Source organism: Erpetoichthys calabaricus, chromosome 2 (genome assembly GCF_900747795.2).
Source record: "Erpetoichthys calabaricus chromosome 2, fErpCal1.3, whole genome shotgun sequence".
Classification (NCBI taxonomy): domain Eukaryota; kingdom Metazoa; phylum Chordata; class Cladistia; order Polypteriformes; family Polypteridae; genus Erpetoichthys; species Erpetoichthys calabaricus.
Genome location: NC_041395.2, coordinates 180677938 through 180699271, shown reverse-complemented (window position 1 = coordinate 180699271; position 21334 = coordinate 180677938). Strand labels below are relative to the sequence as shown.

At 40.6% G+C, this 21334-nt stretch overlaps 1 non-coding gene across 1 annotated transcript; it reads right to left on the bottom strand.

Annotated features, from left to right (window-relative positions):
• Positions 1-19415: 19415 nt before the first annotated feature.
• Positions 19416-19613, bottom strand: LOC114647448 (U2 spliceosomal RNA). The gene has a single exon (XR_003715511.2). It is a non-coding gene; the product is annotated as a U2 spliceosomal RNA (small nuclear RNA).
• Positions 19614-21334: the final 1721 nt, after the last annotated feature.

The window sequence follows — 21334 nt, the reverse complement described above, 5'->3', positions numbered from 1 at the left end:
GGATTTTTTGATGTTTCTCTTAATAGCTCAGATGTAAAACTTTTTTTTCCTCACGTATATATCCTTATGTATATATTGCAGCCTGTAGGGAGCATACCATACCCCAAACCCCAAACCCAAGAACACAACTGCTAATCATACCAGTTCTGATTCTATTTAGCACAGAAACGTTTTTATAAGGCATCAAAGCATACCCAATGGCAACATCAGCAGAATAACCTCAGCTCATAGTAATCTTCTTGTTTATCTTCCTCCTCCTCCTCCCCCTCCTCCTTCTCTCCAGACAAATGTTGCCCACCTATGGTTCCAACCCCAGCTCATCCAGCTGAGGAGTCAGACCCAGAAGTGCTTCTTGGCTAAACCTCCAACACGGTGGAGGTTCGACAATAACAGGGAAACTTACCCCCTAGCACCCTCCAGTGGATCAGAGTGACCCCAATAGGACTGCTTGTTAAAACTACATAGTACATTTAAAGGGGTATTTAAATAGACTACCCTGGAGATGAAAGCTCAGGAATGTAGATTAGAGCTTTTTGTGCCTGTTGTTGAAGTAGGGTTGGACTTGACACTGAGAAATATTGCAGAGCTTGGCTGAAAGTGACTTTGAGTTGTTTTGTTTCTTTATTTGTTGTTCATTGTTTGTTCTATAATTGTTTACAAAATGAGTGAGTATGTATATATTCTGGCTAAGCTGGCAATATACTGGGTAATATGGTCACTAAAACTGCACCCCCTGTTTGTGATATTACCAATTGTTCTGGAGGCTCAACTAAATATACAATAGTGGTACAGAAAGCACCCCTAGGAGGTGGTAAATAAAAGGCCTTTCTGAGACATCCGATCCATGTACCAGAATGTCACTATGCTGAATTACTGCCAGTGGTTTTGAAAATTACAAGTTTACTTAATTCCCACAAAGACCAAGTGCTGACCAGGGAGAGGGAGAAGGAAGGCAGTGGGAAGGTTTAGAGGAATTTTCCGTTTTTGCTTCTTACCCAGTATTATCTAAAATCAGACAGTAGTATAAGAGGTCTAAACATTGTGGTAATAAAACGATGTTTAGGCACTTGCTTACAGCAAATGGGTAGCACGAAACAACTTATATGTCTGTAAGTTATTTTAGAAATATACTGACATGAACATTAGTTTATTGGGCTAGGTTCAGAGATCTAATTTATTTGGGTCACTATTTGTATTATAGACGAAAGAAAGAAAGAAAGAAAGAAAGAAAGAAAGAAAGAAAGAAAGAAAGAAAGAAAGAAAGAAAGAAAGAAAGAAAGAAAGAAAGAAAGAAAGAAAGAAAGAAAGAAAGAAAGAATATTGCCAAATTACTAAATATTCTTTTGCACAAATCATCTAATGGTACAATCCTTCGGGATTCTGCGAAGCAAATGCAGCCACAATCTGAATTTGTACTGATAGAAATAAATAAAGAAATAAATAAAGAAAGAAAGAAACATTCAGCGCTTCATTGCTCCTCAGTACAATCAATCCAGTTGCACATCATGAGTTCATACGCTTCGTTACTTCAATAAAATGAGATAAAACAAGGCTTTAAGTGAAGTATCCGTTACCTGAATTCAGAATATGATTCACTATTGTTCAACATGAAAATTAATCCCCTTTAAACAGTCTGAAGCTGTAGCTCTACGTAAAGGTGAAGGGAGTCAGTATTTTTCTCACAGCTGTGACTGAGAAGGAGACGGCAAAACTGAAAGATTCACTGTAGAGACAGAGATGAGGCCTTGTCGCTGTACATCTGATGAAGTACTAAGAGCAGCTTTTGCTCAATTCAAGGTGCCTGTCCAAGAGCACTATGGAAAATTGTGAGAAGGTGAAAAGAAAAACTAATTTCCCTTAGTTCAGATAGCAGAGCACTTACGTGAGATATGACAGTGAACAAAAGTGACTTCCAAGTAGGCTTTAAATTTTATTAACGGATGACAAATGATCATATAAATGCTCTACTTTCACCTGTGGTATTAATCTCATATTTTTACTAAAACAAACCAGATGATTATTATCAAACTGATCTGCAAAATAAATCAAAATATAGAACGCATTAAAATCCTCACACAATAAGAATACACATTGAAAACAACTTATTTGCAGGTGAATGGTGCCATCACACCATGTTTAGTACCACAGTTTTAGTATATTAGGTACAGGGATAGTATGAGTGCCATGTAGGACATAAGGGAATCCTGAGTGGATGACGGCACAATATCCTACCAAAATGGATGGTGTCAGGGAATGGACAAGAAGAAGCTGAAGGCCAGGAGCATTTCCATCCCCCATACATTAGGTGGCAGTTGTCCGCTGGGGCCTTCCAGCTTAGACACCCACTGGGGTTCATGGGAACTGGAGTCCAGAAGTGCAGCCCAGTTGGGGTCTTTGAGTGCTGCAAGGGGGCACTCTCAGGGGAGGACTGCCCTGGTTTCCAAACAACCCAGAAGTGTACCCCACAAATCATGCTCGGTCACCAAAAGCCTTTCTGGCTCCAACAAAAAAAGGGTGTAAGAGTCGAGAGGCAGCTGGCTCCTTTTATGTCTGTCCCAGAACGTGAAAAAAGAACATAGCCATCGCAAGAAACAAGCCATAAATCGAGTGTGTGTGTGTGTGTTTGAGTGTGTTAATTACAGAGAGAAGTGGAGAGAGGATCAAACACTTAAAGAACAGCATTAATGAGCCCTGAAGTTCTGCTTAAATCCACTGGCCTTGATTCATGACTTGGATCAGCTGAGAGTTGGGGAATGTAAGTGCAGATAATGTTGCCTCTAAACTCAAGTGAGTAATTATAAGGAGGACCCAGCTGCACAAATGTGCAGGAAGAGAATGTGGGCAGAGAAAAGAGCATTGGAGCTGCAGGAAAGGAGTCATGGAATATCATTAGCAGCAGAAGCGGGAAGGAGATGGTGTCTAGTAAACCTTGTTTGAAGGAGCAAGATAGAGATATTGAATTTCACAATGTATTGGGCTACCAGCACACATGATAATAAAATATCAGAGGAATAATGCCATTAAAACTCACATAAAATGAAGCTCTATCAACATATTGGCATATACTGTAGTACAACCACCAAAGGACAGTATTAAAAAAAATCTCAACATCAAATACTCAAATCTGAAAGTGGAAATACAAATGAATATTAATAAATTTCCAATTTTTGTTTCATTCTGCAAAGTTGTATTGTATGTAAGTAATTAATGTGAGAATAATGATATTGATGACAAGTATCCCAAAACAACCATATGTGTAAGTTCAAGCACTCTTTCAATTGCATCACAAACAAATCAACCAATGTGCTGGTTAAAGGGGCTTTAGCCTTCTAGCTCAAAGGTGCCACTGAGTTCAGACTGCTCATGCACACACATGAATAAAAGTCTGACAAAGCTACACCGGGGTCCAAGGACCTGTCCGAGCAACCCAGAAACAGGCTAGTGACACAAAGGAAACTTTACATCCCCCATAAAGAAATTGCATTGATCATGTCATGGAAATGGGAAAAATCTGATTATGGCAATCGCTATACATATTTCAAGTTCAAGTTCAAAGTTTATTGTCATGTGCACAGTAAGGAAACACATTTCCCTGTACAATGAAATTCTTTCTTTGCTGTCCTCACCAAATGACAAAACCAACATATAAAGATAAACATAAATAATAAATAGCAGATAGATAATAGGTAACAGAGGCAGCATAAAGTATAAAAACAGAATAGAAGTAAAAAGTGTAATTGTGCAGGTAGGTGTGTGAAGGACAAGTCAAATACAGTTGTGTGAGGTAGATAGAATGTGGTGAACCATGGTTATAAACTCCAGTCAGTTATTTAGGAGTCTAATGGCCTCGGCAAAGAAAGAGCTCTTTAGCTTGGAAGTCCTGCATTTCATACTTCTATACCTCCTGCCTGAGGGTAGAAGTGTGAACAGTTCATGTTGGGGGTGGGTGGGGTCCCTGAGGATCGAGGCAGTTCTCCTGTAGACTCTGCAGTTGTAGATGCTCTGCAGAGAGGACAGTGGGGTCCTGGTGATCTTCTCAGCAGTCTTTACCACTCTCTGCTGGCATTTGCGGTCCTTAGCAGTAGTGTTGCCGTACCACATGGTGATGCAGCTGGTCAAGATGCTCTCAACCATGCAGCTGTAAAAGTTGCAGAGGATCTTAGTGAACATACCAAACTTCCTCAGCCTCCTCAGAAAGTACAGCCGCTGTTGAGCCCTCTTGACCAGATGTGTGGTATTAAGTGTCCAAGTGAGGTCCTCACTGATGTAGACGCCCAGGTATTTAATGATGCTCACCCTCTCCACTTCAAGCCCTCGGATGAACAGTGGCTGGTGAGGTCTCCTCTCCTTCCTCATGTCCAAAATCATCTCCTTTGTCTTGTCTGTGTTGAGGGTGAGGTTGTTGTCCTCACACCATGATGCCAGATTTTCATAATATATTACATTTATGAGGTGAGTGGGTTACTACTTTAGTTTTGCACAATGGCACTAGCTAATGGGAGATGAGGATAGTAGCCCCATTTGGCTTTAATGCAGACACATCACTGTTTTAAATTGTTAAATAAAGCAAAAAAAAATCAAAAATGGTCAGAACAGAATAACATTTCCTAAATGACAGAGATGGCATCACATTTACCATGTGGTGTTTCCTCTTCTTGAAGATTCTGTTATTTGATGACTTTCTGTATAACTTATTTTAGCTGTTAGGTGTCATAACCTGCAAGTTGTAAGGGGCTGGTACTTTGTTCTGAGCTCCTCCATTAAGATGGTCGATTTTGTAACTTTGTCCTGTAACACTTGTACCCAAACAGCCCCCCCCCCCCCTCCCCAAGACTGATGTTTACTAGTTATGTGTATCTCTTTTGAAAAAAAAAAGCATCTGCTTAGCAAATAAGCATAAATGTAAATATCTTGTTTTTAATGTTGTAAAACACATCATGGAAATACATTTTGATGTAAAGATGTGTGCAATTAATTCTGCTGACAGTGTTTGATATTCTGGCAATTTAAAAAAAAATAATTTGTTTTTTATACAAAATTAGAAAACTATTTCTAGGCAATGACATTTAGAACACCTGGGAGTACAGGTTTCACAGAGGACTAAGAAATCCCGACCTAATTTTTTATCTCTCTCTGGAAAATTCATGCAGCCAAGAAATGCAGTGTGAGCACTTACAATACACATGTACAGTATATGTACTGTAATGGCATGAGACCTGCTGGTGAATCCAGAACAGAACAGAAACTGAAAGAAGAGAGAATTTAACAAACATTGAACACTTGTAAATGGATCAACGTGACCTTGAAATATTCCTCCTCTTCTGAAAGGCCCACTCACTAAATACTATAAAAGAGCAAGATCTGACCATGACTTTAATTATTTGCTGCTTGACGAGGCATTATTTATTAGTTACATTTGCTAACAATAATAATAATCCAATCCAGGTGCAGTTTAACACATTAATTGAAAAAACTAATGAAAAGGTTGCTTTGCAGCTGTAAATCATTCTTAATGTCTGGTAATTAAACCATTTAATTAACATAACCTTACATTGCTAGGCTCTTTAGGATCTACAGATCAAAATGGCACTTTTTCCTTTTGGTGAATAGCAAATACATAAAAGGATGAATGGCTTTCACAAATATGAGCAGGGATCAAATACCAGAAGACAAAAGACCAGCAACCAAACAAAAGGACAAAACAAACTCAAACTAATTAGGCCAGCAAAAGTTGAAAACCTCAACTGTTCCTTAGAATAAATTGCTTGAAAAATGATTTCTCAATTGATATATTTTCACAATGTGCACACAATTACTGAGCATATCGCTCACCCTTATATAAGACCCCTCCTATGACATAACACACCATCAGCAACGTGTAGAGTCAAAGCAAATAAGCTTCTAAATGGAGACCCTTGATTACACCATAACTGTGTGATGTAAGAATGCTAGGGGTCGCTGTTGCCCCTTTAACCCCAACAGACAGCCACACTGGGCACAGGTTAAAAGCACTAAGATGATTTTTATTGCCTTCTTTCTTAATAAACAGTGCCCTCCAACCACCACAAACACAGGCAATAAACAGGTAATAAACACAATAATCTTCCCAATAATAATTTTCTCCTCCACACCTCCCAGCAAGCTTATACTCCTCCCGACTCCGGCTCACTTGCTGGGTCTCCAGCAGGCCTTTAAATAGTCCTTGACACGGAAGTGCTTCTGTCCTTCCGTCCACGTGACTCGTCTGCACTTCCAGGTCAGATGGAAAACTTGTATTTTCTTCAGCATCCCTTCCTCGTGACTTGGGAGTACTTCTGGACTACGGATAAGGCATGGCTCCTCCAGTCCTCTCACAGCTCTTCCTGGTGGCACCCACAATACCCAACAGAGCTGAGAAACCGCACTCCAAGTCCCAGGATGCCCTGCAGGAATCTGGGGCACCATTACATTCCAGTGGAGCTGCTATCTAGTGTTGTGGGGGATGCAGTGTCCTGGAAAAACTGCCTTCCCCTATCCTTCCATCTAAGGGGCATCCCGCCACAGTGACTTGATATGAAGAAAAATTAATAAAAATACTAACATCTCTGGGCGGCATGGTGGTGCAGTGGTAGTGCTGATGCCTCGCAGTTAGGAGACCTGGGTTTGCGTCCTGGGTCCTCCCTGCGTGGAGTTTGCATGTTTTCCCCGTGTATGCGTGGGTTTCCTCCGGGTGCTTAATCTGATATTCATATGTCTCGGGATTTAAGGTGTGGCGGACTGTTGGGGGCTGTGCCCAGCCGGCACGCCTGGAAGTACCGTGAGAGGGACTATCCCTCCCCCAGGCCACGAGAGGGCAGCCGCCCCGGTCGGTATGGGGGCCATGGGAACTGAGCGTGGAAGCTCAACCCTACTGGGGCCTGTGGTCACCCCAAGGCGTAGAGCCATGGATGTCAGCACTTCCGCCACACCAGGAAGATCGTCAGAGGGCACCTGGAGCACATCCGGGTGAATATAAAAGAGGCCGCCTTCCTCCAGCCGGGAAGCCGGCGTTGAGTGGAAGAAGGCAACGCTCGGGAGAGAGGAGCAGAGGTGGTGGCAGAAGGACCATTGAGGAGGCCCAGACTGTGAAGGGTGATTGGCGGAGGGGTACTGTGCTTGTGCGGGACACTTTTATGTAAATAAATGTGTGTGTTTAGGAACTGCTGGTGTCTCCCTGTTTGGGTTTGGGCTGGTTTACCACAAAGGGTTACGTTGGAATACTTGCTGGTAAGCACAGACAGAACATGCAAACGGCATATCAACAGTGTGCATGCCTGGTTATGAACACGGGAGTTACAAGGCAGCAGTAGTAAGCACTGCAAAAGCCTTCTTCAGATAATGAACCACTGAAAATTCACTTTATTATATTTTAGTGATATTATAGTGTGAACTGGGATGGCATTTGTACAAAATGTATGTAGTGAGGAAAGGTCAAAAAATTTGATCATTCTAGAAAGCAATTCCTCATACAAACAGGTGATATATACTCCTGTGTACATAACTCTTAAGTGTATTTTAAATACATATAGCTTCTGTGCACTAATAATTTAAACACTGCACTGTGTTACTAAGAAACATGCAGGGCTGTAATGGCGAGATGAAAAAATCTATATTACTAAACCACAGTTTAATTTATGCATGGACGGCGGACGCACCGCATGCGCACTGCACCTCAGAGTCAAACCCAGCGGCTTCCCAGAGTCAGTAGGTGGCGCCCAAACAACACAACCTGTGAACTAAACCTGCTCTAATCCACTGTGCCATAACGGAAATTCAGTATTAAAAGTAAGAGTTGTACCTAACGACACAGCCACAGAGAAACAAAAACGAGACCGCATGGATAAAAACAATAAACGGAGGCTCTTACAACGTGCTTCACAAACACCAGAAGCAAAGAAGTCACAGCTCCAAAAAGAAATAGCTTAACTAAGGGAAATACAAAAACGAGCATGAAAGGATAAAAACAATGAACGAAGGCGCCTACAATGCGCCTCTGAAACAGCACAAGCAAAGGAGTCATGGCTCCAAAAACAAAGAGCTCAACGATTACAAATACAAAACCGAGCCCATATGGATAAAAACAATGAACGAAGGCGCCTAAAACTTTCTTCTGCAACACCAGATGCAAGAGAAGCACGAATCCAAAAAGAAACTGCAGAAAGGCTACAAAGTCGTTTAAAAGGTTTAAGACGTTCAGTATTCCAACAAAGAAAAAGCCAAAGACAGGAACGACGGACAGACGCTGAACAATTCCGCCAGGTAGGTGAGAAAGCATTCTATAATGAGTCTACTGTTCATGAAAATTGGGATTAATGAGTGTCATTTGCAGTCATTGTCATTCACTTAACTTCCTTGAAGAAAAAACTGGCAGTACAACTGATGAGTTTACATGTTGTTGTCAAACAGGTCAGGTTAAGCTGCCTCCTTTGGATGAATATCCTGAATATTTACGGAAGCTTTTGACTAACAATGTACCCGAAAGTAAAAGCTTTATGGAATGCATTAGATCCTACAATAGTTCATTTGCTTTTGCATCTACTGGGGTTAATATCAAGCCACCACCTGGGAATGGCCCATACTGCTTTCGCGTGTGTGGACAAATATTGCATCGGATTGGAACAGTGCACCCTGAGCCAAATCACGACCGCAAATTTGCACAGATTTACGTGTTAGATCTAGATGACGCAGTTTATCAACGAATGAACCTGCCTGAAAACAAGCATTGCACAGAGCTGATAATGAGAAACGTAGCTGAAGTCATAAACAATCACCCATTAGCTAACTCTATAAAAATGCTACATGAGGTTGAAAAAGAAGCCAATACAAAAGCTGAGGGTTTATGCAAAGATAGTACTTGAAGCTTTATGTCTCTGTGTGCTTTTCTTAAACACTCATTTCATTTTTTTGATCACCGAGGCGCATGCGCACAGCGCTTCAGCGCCCCAGAGTCAAACCCAGCGGCTTCCCAGATTCAGTAGGTGGCACCCAAACAACACAACCTGTAAACTAAACTTGGTCTAATCCACTGTGCCAGCAGTCAGTGTGGCATATTGCAATCACATAACGGTTATTCAATATTAAAAGTAACAGTACACGACTTCTACCTAACGACACAGCCACAGAACAACAAAGACGAGACCGCATGGATTAAAACAATACACGGAGGCTCCTACAACGCCCTTCAGAAACACCACAAGCAAGGACGTCATTAAACGAGCCCATATGGATAAACACAATGAACGAAGAAGCCCACACAAAGAAACCACTTTAGTACAAATGTGTTTGGGAACAGAAAGTGATTGCCATTCTTGGATTTGTGATTCTTTTGAGAATCGCGGGCTTACTGGTAATTAAAAAACACTGAGTGCAGACAATGTGGTCTTCAAATGGGAGAACATAGAGTCCCAACAAACTTGCTGCATTTGGGCTTTGGCTATTCTGAAGTTGTTTTTTTCCTTGAAACCATATCTCGTAGTAGATGTAATAGTATTAGTAATAGTAGTAATAGTAGTGGTGGTGGTGTTAATAATGTCACATATACTGAGTACTTCAAATTATGTACTTGCATGACTGACCAATGTTCAACATGTCAACACTCTCTGGTGTCACTATAAAGAAGAAGGTATTAAAAATACAGAAGTTCATTGTACTTAACAGACCACACAAATCAGCTTGCTTGAGGTTCTACTTAGCTCTGTTTCTATGCTTCTGTTTGTGGTAGTAGTATTGTCACATTCACAAAGTACACTGTAAGTGTTGCTACAGTGACATCCAAAAAGTCACTGAGACATATTCACTATAAAAACTGGAGATATTCACATGTTAGAAAGTTGGTTGCAAGTCATGGATGTTAAAATTCAAGCATTTTAAGTGTTGATCTTGTATCTCATGACTAAAAATAGTAAGGCCTATACATCTCTCACAAGAATACTTGCTAGCTACTGGGGCTAGAACCTTGATCTTAGTCTTGATTGAAAGCTTACTGTATGACATCATGCTAGTAAGTCAAAACACTGGAGCTAGCAGCAGCCTCAGCAAACTGATAGGCAAACAAAGTAAGAGGGAAGTAAAAGAAGATCAGCGAAATCTCCTGAGCGCCAAGGTATCAAGAATATCATAGAAGCTGCTTATGTTACACCTAACACTGTAACAGAAAGAGGAAGAGTGACGTCATCTGCTTAACACTAAGCACAACACAAAGGGCGATTAAGTGACAAGGACTGAGAAAGAATTGGCAGACATGACATTGACACATATATACAATCAACAAGTAATCATGAATGTAGCCAGATATGTTCTGTAAATTTTAAACATTTTAGGTTGCAGTAATCTGTTGACCACTTTACTGGTGGGCAGAAGAGTTTATTGTAATAAAACCATAGTCCCCACAAGCCCATCTACTGATAATCCCCCAGGACATGGTACATGTGTTCAGAATTCAGAATCAAGTGAAAGAGTTGTGTTTATTGATCATCAAAATGTGATGGGAAAGTCTGTAATTGGAAGAAGGAAGAAGGAGAGCAGTGACATCTGCTGAGCTTAGGACACAGCAACTGAACAGTAGGCTTATATGCAAGACAAAATCAAGGATACAGCATGCAAGAATGGGAAAAAGAGAAAAATGCATACTGACAAACAAAATATACTTAGGAAAGTTACATCACCAATGTGATCTCTGTGAAGCTGTATTTTTTTATGGTCAAAACTAAAGAATGAGTTGCCAGAATGGAAAAGTTCAGCTTGCTCTGTGTGAACCACCTTTATTTTTGAAATATACAATATGTCCCAGTGTTTCATTAGTATAAAATATTTTTTGTTTTAAAGAATGCAATGGCCACAATGTTGGCTCAAAGCACAGCAGAGATTCTGAAGTGCAAAATTATGAACTAATGCAGAAATGTAATCAAAGATACATTTATCGCAGAAGAGACTTGGTACATGTAACATGGCAAGAATGTGGAAGAGAAGAAAAAACAAAGCTTGTGAATTCCTCAATAATTAAAACTGTCACAAACCAAAGAGAACTGGAAAACCAAAACCCACCTGTATATTCAGAGTGCCTGGAAGTGACTTTTAAATTATGATTATAAAGGACTTGAGTGATCAGTACAGATCCCAAACTCATCTGTCCATTTTCTGAGTGTGCCTTCTCCATTAGTTGGATTGGGAGGGAAATTAAACTCAAACCCGGCACAGGGTACATCCATATATATTCATAAGGGATCAATACACAGCCAGTAATTAACCTAAAATGCACTTCTTTTGGATGAAACCAGATCACCTGAAAAAAAACTAATTCAAGTACACGTGACCACCAGGAGGTGCGCCAGCTCCCCAAACACCCGACACAACAGACACAGGCAAAAGTCCAGTAACACATGTTTTATTTACAGGTGGGAAAAGCTTCCCAAACCGTTCCCACAGCAGCACAATAAACAAAGCACACAGCACTTCTTCCTTCTGTGCTTCCATCTCCACTCCTCCTCAGCCAAGTGTCGTCCTCTCCCTTCCAGCTCTGGCTCCCGGAATGAAGGTGGGCAGATCCCTATATGCTGCACCTGGGAGTGCTCCAGGTGGCTTGTTAGTGAGATCTGGAATCACTCCCAGGTTTGGTGAAAGCCCAAAGTAGGGCTCTGCAGCTTCCATATTTCTCCCTGGTGGTCAAAAATACCAATTTCTATAGAGCCTTGAGGTGCCATTGCAACCTGAGGGGGACTGCCAAGTAGCAGTTCGAGGGAGATAGCGCCCTTCAAAAGCCATCCCCCTGTCCTTCCTTTAATGAATGAATAATATGCAAACTCCACATACACAGTGGCAGAACCCTTGTCCCTTGAGTCGTGAAGTAGCAGCACTAAATCAAGACCCACCCCTTAGAAAGTTCAGATTCTTTTAATTCTGCTATCTCTAACTGCTATGAGGAGGCGGCAGTTAATCCTGGAGTCGTGATGTGAGCCCCTTTCCTTGTGTAATTAGCAGGATTTTAACAGCAACATTCCTTGTGTGGTTAAACTGTGGGTACAAGATAATTATTTGTGGTTCTCAGCGACTGGCTAAAGTTGGAACAGCATTCTGTTGACAGCTAAGTTAAACATTTCCTGTGAGGGAGGACAGGCTTTATTATGGCTTGCCTGCTAAGGTTTTATGAATGTGGAGTCGGCAGGGTGCTTCGGGTGTATCTGAAGCATTTGTTAATCTCTCTGGACTTATAACTCTGTGGCTACCAATCTGTAAGATGGTAAGTATTTACCTTTTTAATGCTATTTTAAACAATGCAGCATTAATAGGCATATTAACTAAATTGCTTGTATGCAGCTGTTCATTTTCTAACCTCCTTTTCCATTTCATGGTTACGAGAAACCCCTAGATGCCAGTCCATATCAGGACACACTCATGCACAAACTAACAATCACTAACACAATTGCCAATTAAACTATGTGACATATGGAAGAAAATTGAAAGGTCTCAGCGAGAGATGCACACAGAATATGGAAGAACACGTAATTTTCACACAGATGTCACTAATACTGGACATTTGTCAGAAAACCAATACATAGAGTGTGCAAACTCCACATTGGCAATGACCAGACTAGTATTTAAACCCAGAACCCTGGGCCTGTGGGGTGGCACTGTCCATTTTTATCTGAACAATGCAATACAGCTTAGTAACTAAGTATATTTGACATTTAGTCAATAGGTTGTTGGAGTGATTTCTCAAGGTCACAAAGTGTGATTTGAAACTAGAGCCTTGTGGTTTCTAACCCAGCTCCAACTGTCTACCAGGAAGGCTATCAGTTCTTAATGTCGCAGGCAATAGAAACTCTCTGAGAGGCACTACATCAGTAAAACTGAATAAAGAGGTGTGTTTGTGTTGATTGTTTGCAGTTTTGTCAGAATATACAAGTTGCCCCTTTAAAATAATCACTGGAGGAGCAATAATGTTTAATGGGTTAATAAGTGAGAGAAAACAAAAGTGCATCATCTGGGACCCACTTGATCATTATTAGCCAAAACCATAGGAATTCATTATCACTGGGTTGGATAGGCAGTTTCAAAGTGCAATGCCAGCAGAAGTCTTCTTAATTTGTAGGCAGTTTGAAAAATATATAATGTACAGAAGTTAAGAAAATTCCTCATGAAAACAATATAAGAAGGCAACTGGTAACATCCATGAATGTATTCTATGCACCTACAAGATATTAAAGGTGGCAGTAAGCTACAGCAGGAGTCACACATGCTTAACTCAGTTTCACTGTTGTCCTGCTTCATTTGCTTGTTAGTGAACTGAGACACAGTCTAGGAACCTCTACTTAACTTTCTTTTCCTGTGCTAACAAGAAAAGATAAAATGGTGATGAAGAGGGCACTAGGCACATGTATTTCAGACATGTATACATGATTTACTTCATATTTTGTTAGGTTATTTGTGCTTTTGTACAAAATTTTAAGGGTTGTCTGTCTTTCCCACAAGAACCCAAATAACCCTGGCCCTAGAAATTTTATCTTGGGCTCAATGGACATGCTATGTGGTGACACACACAACACGGCCCATGAACTGAATGTTCAGTCCACATCAGCCCTGTAATTGAGTTACGAGTCATTTTTCACGGCCTGTGAAAACAAGGCAATGCGCCTCAACTCACATGCCCATATAACAATAGCTGACGATCATGCTGCATGCCTGGCATGAAAATCACACAGATGCACAGGCACGCAGCATGCCTGACAGGAACTACATCAAATTCTGTGATGCACATTGCACAGGCTGTTCTCCCCGTGTCTGTGTGGATTTCCTCTTGGCGCTCCGGTTTCCTCCCACAGTCCAAAGACACGCAGGTTAGGTGCATTGGTGATCCTAAACTGTCCCTAGTGTGTGCTTGGTGTGTGGGTATGTGTGTGTGTGTGTGTGTGCACTGCAATGGGGTTTGTTCCTGCCTTGCACCCTGTGTTGGCTGGGATTGGCTCCAGCAGACCCCCGTGACCCTGTGTTAGCTATAGCGGGTTGGACAATGACTAACTGACATTGCACTGGCCACTTCCGGTCATTCTTAAAGCAAACCATCATGACGAACATCAAAGTCACAGTGACGCGGCCACGACAAACTGTAACCACTACTGACCATGAGACGCATGACACACGCCAGTAGCTGCATTTCCATTAACATCCTTAATGCGCATTTTGAAATTCCGAAACAAAAACACAGTAACACGTGAATTAAAAAAAAAAAACTGTCAAAATTTGCAAAAAAGTTTATGCGTTCGCTTGAGGTGGTTTTTCTGGCGATTTGACAAAGCAATAATTCACAAAACTGCAATGGAAACACTTTTTTTACATCTAGGTCACATGACATGACATAAATTTTCTAATACCTGTGCAGATGTGATATATGGCAAATACAGCAGCATCATGTGACGCAACATAAATGTCCCTGATCATTAATCTGTCATTAAGGAATGCCTGCAGAACAGTAGATGTCCAGCCTTTCCTGTTAACATAATCTTGATACCCATCACTTGGTGCACGAATAGGGATATGTGAGCCGTGAATTGCACCATGAGGTATTTTGTGTGCCACGTGTTTATGCTGCGAAATCTGCCATGCCTCTTCCACATCAGGTAAAGTGATGTATTACCTCATTTGTTTACATTATATGGCCTGACACACCCCATATACACAACTGTCAATGGTGGTTTTGCTCACACCAAAAGCCACAGCAACAACACTGTACTCTACACAGGTAGCCAGTTTATAAAGCATGTTGGCTATGTGCTTCTCGGTCTGGACTGGCTCCCTCGTGTATGCTATGCCAGGAACACAAGGAACAATCTATAAGTCCATGAATGTTGAGCTACTCATCCTAAAATTTTGTACCCCCAGCTCCTCCATAAAATCACTGCGGACAATTTCAAAGAAATCTCTAATACGTGGCCTCTGCCAAGTATAGGAAGCTTGCCTTTCCTTTATTGTATTCACTCGCTCTCATCACCTCCGATTAAAGTGAACAAGATGCAGTTAAAATAACAGAAGTAACACCCATCATATACAATACAATATAATACAATTTATTTTTGTATAGCCCAAAATCACACAAGAAGTGCCGCAATGGGCTTTAACAGGCCCTGTCTCTTGACAGCCCCCCAGCCTTGACTCTCTAAGAAGACAAGGAAAAACTCCCAAAAAAAAAAACCTTGTATGGAAAAATGGAAGAAACCTTGGGAAAGGCAGTTCAAAGAGAGACCCCTTTCCAGGTAGGTTGGACGTGCAGTGGGTGTCAGAAGAAGGGGGTCAATACAATACAATACACAGAACATATCTGTCACTGTTTTTAATTTCAGGTGATGAAGCAAACTTTATTCGCATAAAATCACTCAATGGAAACAGACAATTTGCATTTGTGTTTTGTCGACTTCTCAGAAGTGTCACTTTTATTTTGCGCATAACTGCAACAGAAACAAAGCTTGTGACGTGTGTGTAAATGCTAGTTCTAATTAGTATTGTTAAGCCTGTGTGCTTAGGGAACATCTTGAAGGCTCCAAAGGTAGCAATACCACCCCGGGAAGAGAGAAGTCACTTTCACTAATACCATCCCCTATACCATCCATAGTTAAATGCTTGCCAGCCAGAAGAAGACTGACCCAGCTCCAACTTCTTTATGAAGCCCATTCCATGTGAATAACATAAAACCATCAAAGTCAATGTTCATTTGAGGGCTGTCCATTAAGCTGGATTGATACCTCACTTTTTCTTCTTTTACTTCAATGATGCCAATAATTTTGTACTCTGAAATGCACTTTTCTTTGCCCTTTTTTCTTATCATTGCCATTAAATGGGGTTTACTGGCAGGTACACCAAACATTTTTACATTTATTGCTTCATCTTTACAGATTACAGTATATACAGTAATTGGTTTGTTCTTTGCTTTTTAAGGTTTTTGTTATGGTTCAATCAGGGGCTCTGTCTCTGGCTTTAGTTTATGTACTGTTTATCTGTTTACTTCTGAATCATTTTGTGTTGTTTGTTGTTAAATATGCTGTTTTATGTATTTTCTTGTTTGTTATTCATTTTGCTTTTGTTATTTTATGTTAATTCTGCTGAATATTTGCCCTGTGTTATGTAAACTGATCCTAAGGAGGTGGGCCCCCAAATATTGAAGCTCTGAGGATGGCCCTCAGCCTAAATATGGCATTCTTTTATGAAATTGTTTAGTTTAAATATTTTTACATCTTTCTTGCTATTAGTGATGAGTGAGGCAGGTGAGTTTCAAATTTGCAACAGGAACACTAAAGTGTCTGCTTTATGTGAGGGGTGATAGGGTGGACACTTGTGGTCAAGCTCTCTTTGGTTTATTACAAATACCTGCAACTATAAATGAAACCGAAGTTTCATTAGCTCAGCACCTCTACGAAAATTAACTATTAATGAAATAGTCAGGAAATACATTCTTTGTGTTCTGTCCTTGTTTTATTGGGTTGCATGTTTTTGGATATACTATGCCACCTCTTACATTTTGTGTTGGACCATTGAACCGAGAAGCTTTAATTTTGTTTAGTTTGTAATCATCTAGTCCAGAGCTAATCTTACCATGCCTTTGCTTAAACAACACAATCCATTAGTAGACTCGCAGACAAATTACATCATGAGTTGGAATAAAGACTGCAAACTGTTTATGTATGGCAACTTGGATTTCTGTAATTTTTAATACAGTCACTTTGTTACCAACTGACTATATGGAACTTCAAGATGTATTTAATAAAGAGAAATCCTTGGAATTTCCCCCACATAAAAAGTACTTGCTAAAGATGTTCAGGCTTTTCATTTATTAATCTGTTTTCATGCCATTTGTCCCTATAAACCTGATGGGCATGTTTAGAGACCACGTTCTAGGAGTGTTCTGACACCATGAAGATGACAGAGCTATTTTTAAATAAAGGTAAAGGACAATTATTGTTGAACCAGAATCACAGATAAAAATATGTACATCAGAAGTCCTTCACCAGAAGCTCTAACTAAATAAACACACACTATTATTTTGTTATTATTCTGCAAACTCAGATAGGCAGAAACTGTTTCGGAAGAACTTTAAACCTGTGAAATTCATGTCTGGGTCAATTGCCTAGCAAACCCAAAACAAAAGTCCACAAAATGGCAGCAGAACAGAATTCAAAATGACACACAAAAAAGGCTCAGAATAATCTATTATAAAAAAAAAACTTGGGACGAGATGAGACTTTTTGGTGAAGAGACGTGATCTTTTGAAGAGAGACACAGGGACAGAAAGACACTTCAGAGAGACACTTTCACGTCCCGCGACACAGTCCAGTCACGTCATACTGACATCCTTTGGAAGTAAGTCCTGTGAGACGTTGACCTTGGCAAGTCACGCCCTACTTACAAACATTTTCCAACATGATCGTGGTCATCTAACCTCTCAGTTGTTGGCACGCCATTCTTACAACCATTTTCAAACAAGATCATGGTCATCTAACCTCTCAGTTGTTAGATAGAACTTCCAAACGACTAAGCAAAGAAGAAAGAGCAGCTCTAAAAAAATGTCTAAGTTAAAGATGACACATCCAAGACTAAGCAAAGAAGAAAGAGCAGCGCGTCGAAAATAGACACTAAAGCATTAGAGAGAAAAGAATGCCCAAAAAAAGGCAAAAAAGAACAATAATAAATCTATGTGCAAATTTTGAAAATAAGGAAAGTAAGTAATGACTAAGCGAAGGAAAAAGGTTGGTGTGATACACATACAGAGCAAGTTAAAGCTTATGTAAATAGTAAAATTCGAAAGTGTCAAAAAAATGAGAGTAAAGATCGCATTAGTGCTTACAAACAAAAAATATTCCTTGGTAAAATAACGGAACAGCAAAAAGAGATTGAATATATGGACATAGGTGATATGTCAGAAGTATATAGTTATTGTAAGGCTTTAAAGTTTAAGTTGGAGACTTGTAGATCGTCTAATTCAGTGGTTCTCAATCTGTGGGGCGGGCCTCCCTAGGGGGCCGCAAAGTAACAAAAAGGGGGGCACAAAGATGTGAAAAAAAGAAAACAAGAATCGAAAATATGAACAATACATCTATTGAAACCAAAACAAATTAACTTACACTACATTCTGACACTAGAAAAATAAATATAAAGTTAGATAAATGTCAATAAAAGTTAAGTAGGTATAATAAAATATGCATCTATTCATTAATTTTCTGTGATGTTTTTCTCATGTACCAGAATGACTAAATTTCTCTTCCTTGAATGCAGCATTGTTCGGCGGAGTGGAGTGAGAATGCAGTTCAAAGTAGAGAAAGAGCTTTCGCATGCAGCTGAAGACACCACCAAAGATGAGTACTGTGATGCAAACATGGCTCTGACGTGCGGGATACTAGACGCGTTTTTGTGGAAACCACCACCGTCTTTTTCTACAGCTTTTTTCCAATTAGTGTAGCCGTGTTTGGTGAATATGTCCTTGTGGTCCGAATTGGAAACACTAAATTTGTGGCAGGCAAAGCAAAAGCTGCCATCACGGACAACAGAATATTCATGCCATGGTCGAGACTGATACCAGCTTGCACTAAAACATCTGAGTGTCTTTCCGAATGCGCGCTTGGGATAGTAAATTAAAATGGGATGGGCTATCCATATTTAAGTCAGGCAGACCGGACTGTATATTTTGTTGAAGGCAGAGGTTTGGAGTACCCGACACAGGCGCAGAGCTGGAGGGTTGCGTAGGCTTATCTACATGTTTTGGAGTTTCAGTTCCCGACATGGGTGCACTGTGCTCCAGGTTGGTAGCAGCAGTGCTGGGCTCAACTGTGGAGCCAGCAGCTTGCGGAGGAACAGAGGTTGAAGATGTCTGCTTTTTAATAAGCCACCTATGCATAGCCTTTGGTGTTACCAACCAGAAAATAAGAAGAATGGAATGTATACGCTGTTTTAATTAAAGAATGCGGTCAACAGGTTCAAAACGTGCTGCAAAATGTGCGGCGAAGTGAACTGTGAGCAGCATGGAGTCTGTCTAGTGGAGGAGACACTGAGGGATACGCCTCAAATTCAAACGGGCCGATTGGAAAGCAACTCAGTTTTGAAAATCAAATGTTATTCTTCTCCAGAGTTTTCACTGGACAGACAGAGCATTTCGCAGGGGGGGCACAGATTGTCTCTGCGGGGGCAGTGCCCACCCCAGCCCCCCCGTGGTCACGCCTCTGATGTGGTCCCGCAACAATTGAAGCTACAACAAGTTTGATTTCGAAGAAACCACAATTTGGTCAGGTGTACATTTATGATCAAGGAGAAGCGATGCAACATAGAATCGAAAGAGAGAACGATCAGACATAATACAAATTATACAGCCAATAATGGATACAAATCCATACGTCCAAAAGTATCGCACTTTAAACGAAATTTATCTGCAAAACACGGACAAACAAATTTTCTTGGATTTCTTTTTTTTTTTTTTTTTTTTCTACGGAGCAAGCCCCTATTCCATCTCCCTGTTCCAAAAATCAATTTAATATATGGTCCCCAGATAGGGGACGTATCAGATATTAAACTGATAAGAACAGATACTACACTTGATCTTAGCCAAAAGGCCGAGAAGCGATATATATATATATATGGATTTCTATATGAATCCGAAAGATCACAGTCACATTTATAATAAACCAACATGTGACGAATTGTTAGCGATAATAATTTCGAAAGACGGAGATATCAAAGACAGAGCAGATATTCGTGTATATTGTGATATTTTCCCGGACACCACCAGTCGGAGACCACATCTTTATCCAAATACACTCTTTATTTTCTTCTCCACAACAACACAAGTCAGTCCCGCACAACTCACACAGTGCCTCTAACCCCAGTCTCACTTCTCCTGGGCCTTGTCTCTCCTTGTCCCTGGGCCACCTGCACTCTCTCTCCAGGAGCTTCGTCCTGCTCCTGCTCCCGACTCCAGCTCGTTGATTGGAGGGAGGTGGCCCCTCTTATCCTCACCATGAGCTTCAGCTGCTCTACCTGACGTCACGTCCTGGTGTGGCGGAAGCATCAGGAGAGCACCCGGAAGCACTCCGGGTGACCCTGGAAGGATCGTCCTCCATATGTGCGGCGGAAGTAAATAAGTTCCGGGCTCCATGAGGCTCGGGGAGCCCCCTGGCGGTGACCAGAGGCCCCAATGGTCTTGAGCCTCCCTGCTCTCCTTCTGTGGGCCTCTTCTACTCCAGGGCGGTTGCCCCCTCGTGGCTCGGAGGACAAATATGCCACAACTCCGTTCTTTCCAGGCGTCCCGGCCGGGTCTGACTCCCAGCCATGTACGACAATATCCAAAAGCAAAGCACGATTTGTCAAATCAGTCAAATAAAGCGTCACATTCCGATCCTTTACTCTTTCCTTTGCTTTTCTGAGATGGTGAAACAGGATGGTTGTACAATATGAAACAAAGGAATTCTGAAAAACAAATATCACCCACACAATTTTTTGGGTCAAAATTAGCGATACATTCCAATGTATGTAACCCACTTCTGTCATCTCAACGTCTAGTGCAACATTACACTATTAATGTGTAAATAAAAGTCGAAGCTAATCGTCTCTTCTTTATTAAATTGAATCAAGCAAAACTTAGAATGGAACATATGCAAGGTCTCATTGATATAAAATATCAATAGTTCAGACAAATTCAAAATAGGTAATATTACCATCATCATATCAGGGTAGTCCAAAAGCATTGCAACAGTTATATCATGATGCAATGGCAATATCCCTAACTATCAGTCGGCCAGATTTATTTATTACAATCACGTGCACTCCACAATAGCCAGAAAGAATCTGCAGATTCTTGAGAACAATGCCACCGGCTAAATCGGCTCTGGATATTCCCACTTTCATAAATAGATTGTTTTATCAGAAAGTCTTATTTTTATTAAAGAACTCAAAACTGTGTTCGGTCAAATCATGTCAGTGCAATGGAAAGTGGGTGGCATTTAATGGAATTGACAATGCACGGTCATAGTCCATCCATCCATCCATTTTCCAAACCACTGAAAAGTCATTCGGTTGAATTATTACCGATTCATTTACCAGGTCAGAATATGATTCAGTTTAAAAAGGGCGAAGAGAAAGAAGCTTTAGAGGGAGCGAAAAATAGAAAAACAAAATTATTGGCTTATTTTGAACTTAATAAAACAGACATAAATACAAAAGCATATACGTATGAGCAAATTCCTCAACATTATACAAGGCAGAAACAAAAAAGTGTGGCATCCAAGAAAAATTAATTGCAAAAGTGTTGTTCGATTAAAAATTGTATCACCAAATGATATTGAATGGT